This window comes from Cupressus sempervirens, chromosome 10, assembly GCF_028749045.1.
Source record: "Cupressus sempervirens isolate cs-2001-9-10 chromosome 10, ASM2874904v1, whole genome shotgun sequence".
NCBI lineage: Eukaryota > Viridiplantae > Streptophyta > Pinopsida > Cupressales > Cupressaceae > Cupressus > Cupressus sempervirens.
The window spans coordinates 334,901,376-334,910,434 of NC_143127.1; positions in this window are offsets into that span (position 1 = coordinate 334,901,376).

The following is a 9,059-nucleotide window of genomic DNA, read 5'->3' on the forward strand; positions in this document are numbered from 1 at the left end:
ATGTATCACCTTTTGACTAGTTGGACTTGTCTTCTTGTTATCTTTTCACAATCTTGTAGATGTATTTCTTTGTTGACCAGGCTGACCCATGATCATGTTATTCACTGATTCTTACTTTTTTGTTGCACCTTCACAACATTGATTCACTTTCAAAATATTGACTTGGCAATCAAACTAAACAAACTTTGACACATGGCTATCTCTGTACCTTGTTAGAACTCCTTGTGTAATAGTTTCATGTCATAAGACATGTGTCACCCTTTTGTTATGTCGCTAATGCTAAAGATCAAGCAGTTCTTGCAACATATCGATAGCCTTTGATCTTTCATATATTTGACGATCACATATGATACTTTAAAATTCTTTGAAAGTGGGCCACCATGCTGTGTCACATGTTGTTATATCACTATAAGTAAAAGCATTGCAACTCTATATAGTGACATAACAAAGAAACTATATTATAATTAGGATGGGTCTGCAGGACATGTGTTTCATTGTTGTTACATAATCAAGAGTAAAAGAACTTCATCTTTTCATAGGAACATGATGACGACTGCACATCTACTCTAAAATCTATCATCCTGTATGTTCTTGTTGATTACTATGCCTAACTCCAAACAAGATGACCCACTTATTCCACATGTCCATCTATCTCTTTGTTGCTATGAATATTGATTGTGCAACTTTTGATAGAGACAAAATAAGATCCATTGATTTTGAAAAGATCTTATGGCTCTAATAAAACACCTTTTATCCATAATGTCTATTGGCAAGGAAAATAAAAACTCAACAACTAGAAATCCATTTATGACAGAGACTTATGGCAATTTCTTGCAAGGGCTGGTCTTACCACCTTCTCTGTGGCAAGCTCTTGTTATGTCACTATGGGTATTCATCAACCAATTTTACATAATGACATAGCAAAAACCTTTGATCATCTCAAATTGATGGTGGATCAAAGCACATTAAGAAATCGGCCCACCTTCAAAAAGTACAAATAGAACTCAAACAATTGTCATCTTATTCTAACACCAGTTGCAAAGAAGAATGGCCCACATCACCACATGTCTTCATGTCATTATGTCGCTATGAAGAAAGAAAGAGAAACTTCTCTTAGCGATATAATGATGGTCTTAGATTTCAATCTTGATCTATAGTGGAGATATTTTTCTTTGAAACTTTACCTCAACTGGGTCCACATGATAGGTGTTACCCCATTGCTATCTTGCTAAGATGAAAACACCTCTAAATTTCCATAATGAAAAAGCAACAACCCTTGATCTTAAGGAAGATGACAAGTCATCATTATCTGATCATTATTTTACCTTTAAAAGGTAACCCACGTAAGGAAAAGGATTATGATGAGACATTGGGTTAAGGAGTTAGCAATAAAATAGGGGGTGGACTAACCACATGAAAAATTAGGTTAAAGAAGGATCAAGTACTGGGTTGAAATTTTTTTTGCAAAAATATTGAAAAGATTGTGCGATAATTATAATAAAATAATTTTCAAAGGTTTTAGGGCTTTATTTGAAAACCTTCCTACACAATTTTTAAAATATGAACCATGTGAAGTAGGCTTAGAGACCTAGGGTAAAAAATGTCATTTAAAGCAATGTAATTAGGGGATTTTTTTGTGAGGAATGACAAGTTATTCAAAAACCCTAAGCAATCTAGACACAAATTCCTCCTGATTGTCATAGAATAATTCAAAACTTTTAACTAGGTGAAAATCAAGCCAACAAAGACTCTATTTGTGGATACATGCCCCTTGCAAGAATGAAAAGAATTCAAAATCATTGGAAGTAGGAGGCCACACACTTGATAGCCTAAGACAACTTTCTAAGACTATACAAAATTATATACATATATATAGAGGCTATAGACATATGTATAGGAAAATATAGAATTGTACAAAACATACAAACCCTAACTATTGTTCATGGAAGATAAATACCTTCAACAAAAGTATTTTTTCACAAATTTTTTGTGAACTAGAAATTGAAGAAAACTTCTTGATGATTCATTGATGAAATATGAATCCTCACCCCAAGTAGAATAAACTAGATAGGGACCAAGCCAGATAGGATCAAATTTTCCATGTTTATCTTTATCTTCTAGCCTTGCATTCCACATTAGGACAAGATCATCTAGTTCAAACTTTCTTTCAGCTGCCTTCTTATCATACATATGCTTTATCTATAATTACAATTTTATATTTCTTGCAAAGGCTTGTTTCTTTGTTTCAATCAAACTAACTAATTCATCCATCCTTTCCTACATATCATCAATGATATTATCATCATACATCTAGATGTAATTATATAAGCCCATCAGGTTATTCTGAGGCATTCTAGCCTAGATTCTATACACAAGGTCGCAAGGTGATACACTAATTGCCTTCTTCACTGTCACTCTATCAGCCAAGATTGCTAATTGCAATTTAGAGTCTTGTGCATTCTTGTTGTCATCTAGAGTCCTCTTTTTGACCTTCAATAAGTTTTTATTTGTAGACTAAGATTGTCCATTTCCTTGTGGATGATAGTGTGATGAAATTGACCTGGTGATGCCATACTTATCATAGAATTTAATAAATTCTTCAAATATGAAGCATATGGAATTGTTAGTTACTATTCTCTTAGGACAACCAAACCTTGTCATTATATTATCTAGTATAAAATTATTTACCTCTTTACTGGTAGAATTTCTTATGAGAATGGCCTCCACCCATTTTGTAAAGTAATCAGTTGCCACTAATATCTATGAATAGCTATTATTGGACTTGGTTGAAACTTCCCCTACAAAATACATCCCCCATTGCTAAAAGGGTGGTGTTAGGATAAACCACGGACAGAAATAAAAACTACATGCAAATATAACCAATAACAGAAAATAATAGAACACACAGAAAATGAACACAAGGCACCAAGATTTAACGTGGTTCACCCAATCCCTGGGCTACGTCCACCAAACAGCAAGTCTGATCTTTATTACAATCCAGTGATTACAACCTGATTACAATCCGTAATCCCTTACAGCTCAATACTGCTGCAAGAACCAATTTCGTATCACCACACATAAAAAATACCCAACCCTAATCCCTTTTTATACAAGTATTAAACCGCTTTAGGGTTATAACATGTACAGTACTTTCCTGATTAGTCACCACAATCTAACAGGTGGTTGTACTTCAACTAACTTTAGAGGAGTATTCCTGAAGAACTTTACTTTTCCTAAAAATCTCTGGAATGAGTCACACTTTTTAATAAAGGTTTGTGCATCTTTAAATAAGCTAGGGCACCAAAAGCCCATTCTCATGATCTTGTGGGTAGTAGTCATTTCCTTGTAGTGCCCACCACATACCCCTAAATGCATGCCACTTAATACTTTTATGATTTCGATCAATCAATAGATTTCAAAAGTATTCCCTCAAAACTCCTCCACCATAGACCTCCATTTACAATAATGTATCTATTTGAATGCAATTTTACAGTCCTTTTTTCATTATTTGTTAGATGGGGTGGAGATTTCATATGTGGCAAACAGTATATCACATGAATCTATTTTAAGGTTCTCATTCATAGAATTTATTTGATTAGCATCTAGATTAGATTGAGACATAAGCTTTTCTAATCCTTGACCTCTCACTAACTTGGTAATCTGAATATCAATATTAAACTCTTGTATTTTGTTGATCCATCTACACCTTCTACTAGACATCTCTTGCTGAGAAACAATATCCTTTACTACCACACAAAAGAAATGACAACAACACCTACTAGGTAACACCTAAAGGCCTCGACAAATTTGACTAAAGAATATGCCTTCTTTTCATTTATTTCATACTTAAGTTCTACCGGATGTAGATATTTTCTAAAGCATGCAATTGGCTATTCATGACCATCTTCATTTTTCTAAAGCAAAAGTACTGCAATAGTATGAAAAGATGCAAAAGAAAAGATATGACTAGGCTTTTCATAATCCAATGTCCTAAGGACCAGTGCATTCTTGATGTCATTCTTAATTTCTTGGAAGCAAATAGTAGGCTCGCCTTCACAACTAATAGTTTCCCCTTTCTTGAGCATTTTTGAAATTGGTCTACTAACCTCAAAAAAGTTAGTTACAAATCTTCTTAAAAAATTAACTTGTCCAAAGAAAGATTGTATACCTTTGACATTTTTGGGCTTTGGCACCTTATCAATTGCTGCCACTCTTTCAGGGTCAATCTTCAGCCCATCTTTGGACACTATATAACCCAATAATTTCCCCTCTATTACTCCAAAAGTGCACTTCAATGGATTTAGAGAAACATTATATTCCAAGGCCTTCATTAAAAACAATTGAGATGCCTGTAATGATCTTCAAGTTTCTTTGAATATGTAGTCAAATCATCTTGATACACCACCATGAATTTGTCAATATATTCTTTAAATGCTACATCCATGGCCCTTTGAAAAGTTTTTCCTACATTTATGAGGCCAAAAGGCATCCTCACATATACATAGGTTCCCCAAGGAGTAGTAAAGGTTGTTTTAAACTATTCCTTCTCATCAACAAAGACTTGGTTGTATCCTAAAAAACCATCCATCATAGACATTACCTCTAAACTAGTAATTTGCTACAACATAGCCTCCATATTAGGCAACCTATAGTTATCCTTCAAGGATGCAGTATTGGAGTTTCTAAAATCAACACAAAGCCTAATGTCACCATTCTTTTTTCTAATTGGTACCAAGTTAGACACCCATGAAGAATACCTAATTAGATTTATGATCCCCCAATCCCTAAGCTTCATAAGTTCCTCTTGCATCTTAGGGGCTAGAGTGGGATTCACAGGCCTTTGCTTCTATCTGAAGGGTTTAACATCATCCTTGAGAGGTATTACATGCTAATTTTTTTTTCCTATAAGCCTTAAGGTCATCATATGACCATGTAAAAGGATATCTAAATCTTCTTAATAGATTTATCAATGATTTCCTAATTTTAATGGATAGGGTTTTACCAATATATACATTTTTTGGGGATTCAATAGTGCCAATATTTATCTCTTCTAGCTCTTGTTTCTTCTTATCTTTTTCTTCTGAATATACTTGGTCTTGGTTATAAAAAAAAATTTCTAAAACCACTAGTGCCTTGGGTACCTTATTATTCTTGAGCTACACGATTTCTTGGCCAAAGATATTTTCCTCTCCATCTACTTTTTCTATCCATGAACTATAGTCTAGCTCTTGGCCATTATATTTATCCTCATTAAGGAGGAAATTTAGGATGTCCTTATCATCCTCAAATACTTGCCAACTTTCCACATTGTTTGGAATTTATGGCCTATTTTGCATTTCAATAGTAGACACACCAACAAATGATATGTCATCTAGCTTAATAGCTACACTAGCTAATAAGTCAGCCATTTTATTGTTACTTCTTTCTTTCCAAGCTATTCCAGTAGCAAAGAAAATTTCATCATATCCCAAACAACATTTTTATATTGTTTGAATCTCTTATTCTTTGAAACATACACTCCTCTAACTTTAGAGATAATCAACTTAGAATCACCGATGACATGCATTTTCTTGATTCTATGGCTCACTACTACCTTTAACTCTAATAAGAGTGCTTCATATTCGTAAACATTGTTGGTGCATGAAAATTTAAGGGAAAAATAGTATCTAAATGTAATTTTCTCTAGAGAGATAAATACTATCTCAGCTCCTAATCCTTCCTTCAAGATTGCTCCATCAAAATACATATTTCACAGATTCTATGAATCCATACAAGAAGTCACCTCCCATGCAAACAATGGTGGTAACTTCTCAACCTTTTGAATAATTAATTCACCTCTATGTATAAGAAACAAGTAGCATCCTTATCAATACTATCTTCAATTATGTAGGTTACCCTTGGCTCTCTATCAATCTTGATAGACTTGTCTCCTATATGAAAAGTTGCATATGATAAGTCACACTATAGACTACCTCCCATCACAAAACTCCACTTTATAGAGAGAAAAATTCCATAGTGTGGAGGAATATCAACTAAAAGGATTTTCATAGTCATTTCTACATTAGGGTATGCAACAATTTTGAAAGGTAATACATTTATAGTACCTATGATAGGTACTTCCCTAGCATCCATTGCCTTGCACCTACCCTTCTTGATATCTACTTCTAAACCAAGGGCCTCCATAACCTTAAAAGGAATAATAGTATTAGATGCACTAAATTCAATCATACAGTTCTTTAAAATCCTACCTTTTATGATCAAGATAAGAAAAAAAGGATCAATTTCTTATAGGTATGCTATAGATGAATTGTTCAAATACATTTGGGGTATTTCTAACATTATTCCCTTATCCTCTTTGTATTTTACAAAGATTAGGGTTTGTTGTATAGTTGTTGGTTCTTGTGTGACAACATTATTATTCCCTATCCCACCTAACCAAGATAGAGCCTTATACTATTGTTCATCTATCTTAAACATTTCTGATAAAGGAACTTTGATATTAATTTATGATAACATTCAAATCATGTCAATAGGGTCATAATTGGTAGGCATGATAGAAATACCTATGGATATAGGGATTTGAACAGAAAATGGCTCCTTTTGCTTGATGGTATCAAAGTCTGATCTCTTTTCTAGTACAATTGCTTTGACAGTTTTAGCTCCTTGACACTATACCTTCTTCTTTGGCTCCCACTTCTTATTCTTGTTATCCTTGACCTTAGAAGTCTTAGGAGCATCCCTCTTTTTTTCATTGCTAACATCTTTAGTAGTGTCTTGATGAAGATATCAGCTGGCTTAGCTGGAACACCATTAACAATCCTACTTCTTAGATTATAGGTACTTTGTGCTTGAACCACCATTTCTGCAGTAATTGTATCAATCTCTTCATTGATAGGCTTCCTCAAATTGATGTTTTCCACCCTTGCCAATGTGTTTCATATTGCTCTTTCATCTTGATCTTCACTATTAGGAAACACCTACTAATGATGCATATGATATATATTTCTTTGGTTTACAACATTATTTTTAGTTTTCTCTATGTCAAACTCCTCATTATTGTCACAAAGTTTGATCATATTATATGTAACATCCCCATGATTTTCCCCTTCCCCCCCTCTTCATTTTCTACCTATTGATTTGCAAAAAAGGTTTGAGCCACTACATAATAATCAGGGGAATGAGGGGATTGACAAACAATACACCAAAGCATCTCTTCTGCCATGTTTACAAAATTTCTTTGTAGAGGATCTAGTGTTCCGTTTTCTTTGTTTCCTTGGGTGAGATTAGGGATTGGCTTACCATCCTTCCATTGGGTGGTATAAGGATTTTTTTTCATCTTAGGTTGCCTATTAAAATTATTATTGAAATGGGTCTTCTCAACAATATTTGGCTTGTTTGCTTGGTAGGTTGGTGGATTCATTTTCTTTAATAGATTTAAAACTTGCCCTATTGTATCTTCCTCAGGCTTCTTACCTGCAATAGGATTTTCACCTTCTTTTTTAATTTCTAGGATTGAACAATTTAGGGTCATCCCTTCTTCTCACTTTACTAGAGGCTTTTATGTTATTTTCTATCTAAATTTCCATCTTATAAGCCTCCCTCATTGTTTTAGGATCCTTGTCCCTGAGATAGTAGGCCATTTTACAATCAAAAGCATTGAAATAGGTTGTGAGACACACATCCTCATTCAACCTCATTAATTGTAAAGGTTTATACTTTCCTTTATGAAGTTTGACATCAAAATCAAAAGTGGACTCATTTTCACCCTTCTTTATGTTATTGAAGTCATTCAACACAAAGCTAGCATTGGTGTTGTCACTGTATTTCTCTTTGAAATTTTTTTCTAAGTCACTCCAAGAGGCTACATTATCATCAAGCAATCTTATAAACCAATCTCTGGCATCCTCTATTAGTGAAAGAACAAAAAGCTTCATCACCACATCTTTGTGTTCTACCTCATAGTCATTGAGCATGTCAATGAACTTCCTAAGGTGTTCCTCATTAGTGATGGCATTATTTCTAGAGAATTTTATGACCTTGTCTCTAAGGTCATTGGAGATGGGATGTGGGAAACCAAGAATGCCTAAGAAGGATATCTATTTTTATTTTTGCATATAAATTGGTTTCCTTTAGAAACCTGCAAAATTTGAGGTACTTGCTCCAGCAGCTTCGCTTTGGATAGGAATTTGAGTTTGTTAGATTTGTTGAATAATAAGTATCTGGCTAGTAGTACCAAAAGTTGAGGTTGGGGCTAAATGAGAAGAGCTTTGGCCTATTATTAGAGCTCTAGTAGTAGGGACAAAAGGGTTAACTTGTGAGGATTGGGATAGCTTAAATGCTAGGGCAGAGTTAGATTTAATAAATTGGATCTTTCTCCTAGTCTTAGATGCCTGAGCTTCATTCTCTATTTTCTCAAGTCTCTTTGCTAAATCTTCCTTATCTTTGGCCCTTACCAAGTCTAGATCAAGCTTTGACATGACAAGGATAGTGGGTTTATTAGGAAGAACCTCTACCTCATTGATTTTTACTCCCACAATCTTTTGTTTTCCTCTATCAGGGTCTTTCACAGTAAAATCTACAATTTTAGGTTCAACAAGTTTATAAGTTTGAAATTGTGAAATAGTAGGCCCCTCCTTCTCTTTAAGAAGGTGCTCCTACTCTTGGACTTTAGATTTTAAACCCTCTATATCTCCAAATATATCATAATGTATCTTAGAACATTTGTCATCTAATCTGTTAATTTGTTTTTGTAGGGAAGCCATTCTCCTAAGCAAGTTGTCTCTCTCAATGAGAGTATTCAAAGTGATTTTTTCTTTCTCCTTTTCCAAATTAATGTGTTTTCCTTCCTCCTCTGCAAGCTACCTCCTAAGAAGGACTAGTTCTGGAAATAAATCCTCAAGGTCTATAGTAGTGGCCTCTAAATCCATTGGGTCATCTAGATCTATTAGATTAGCCACATATGGTCCTTGTCTAGGACTGAAACTTGCACCCATATTTTCCCTAAATACCCAATTGTGGTTCATTTCATTCACCAAATTTGGTCTATAAGGCACATACCC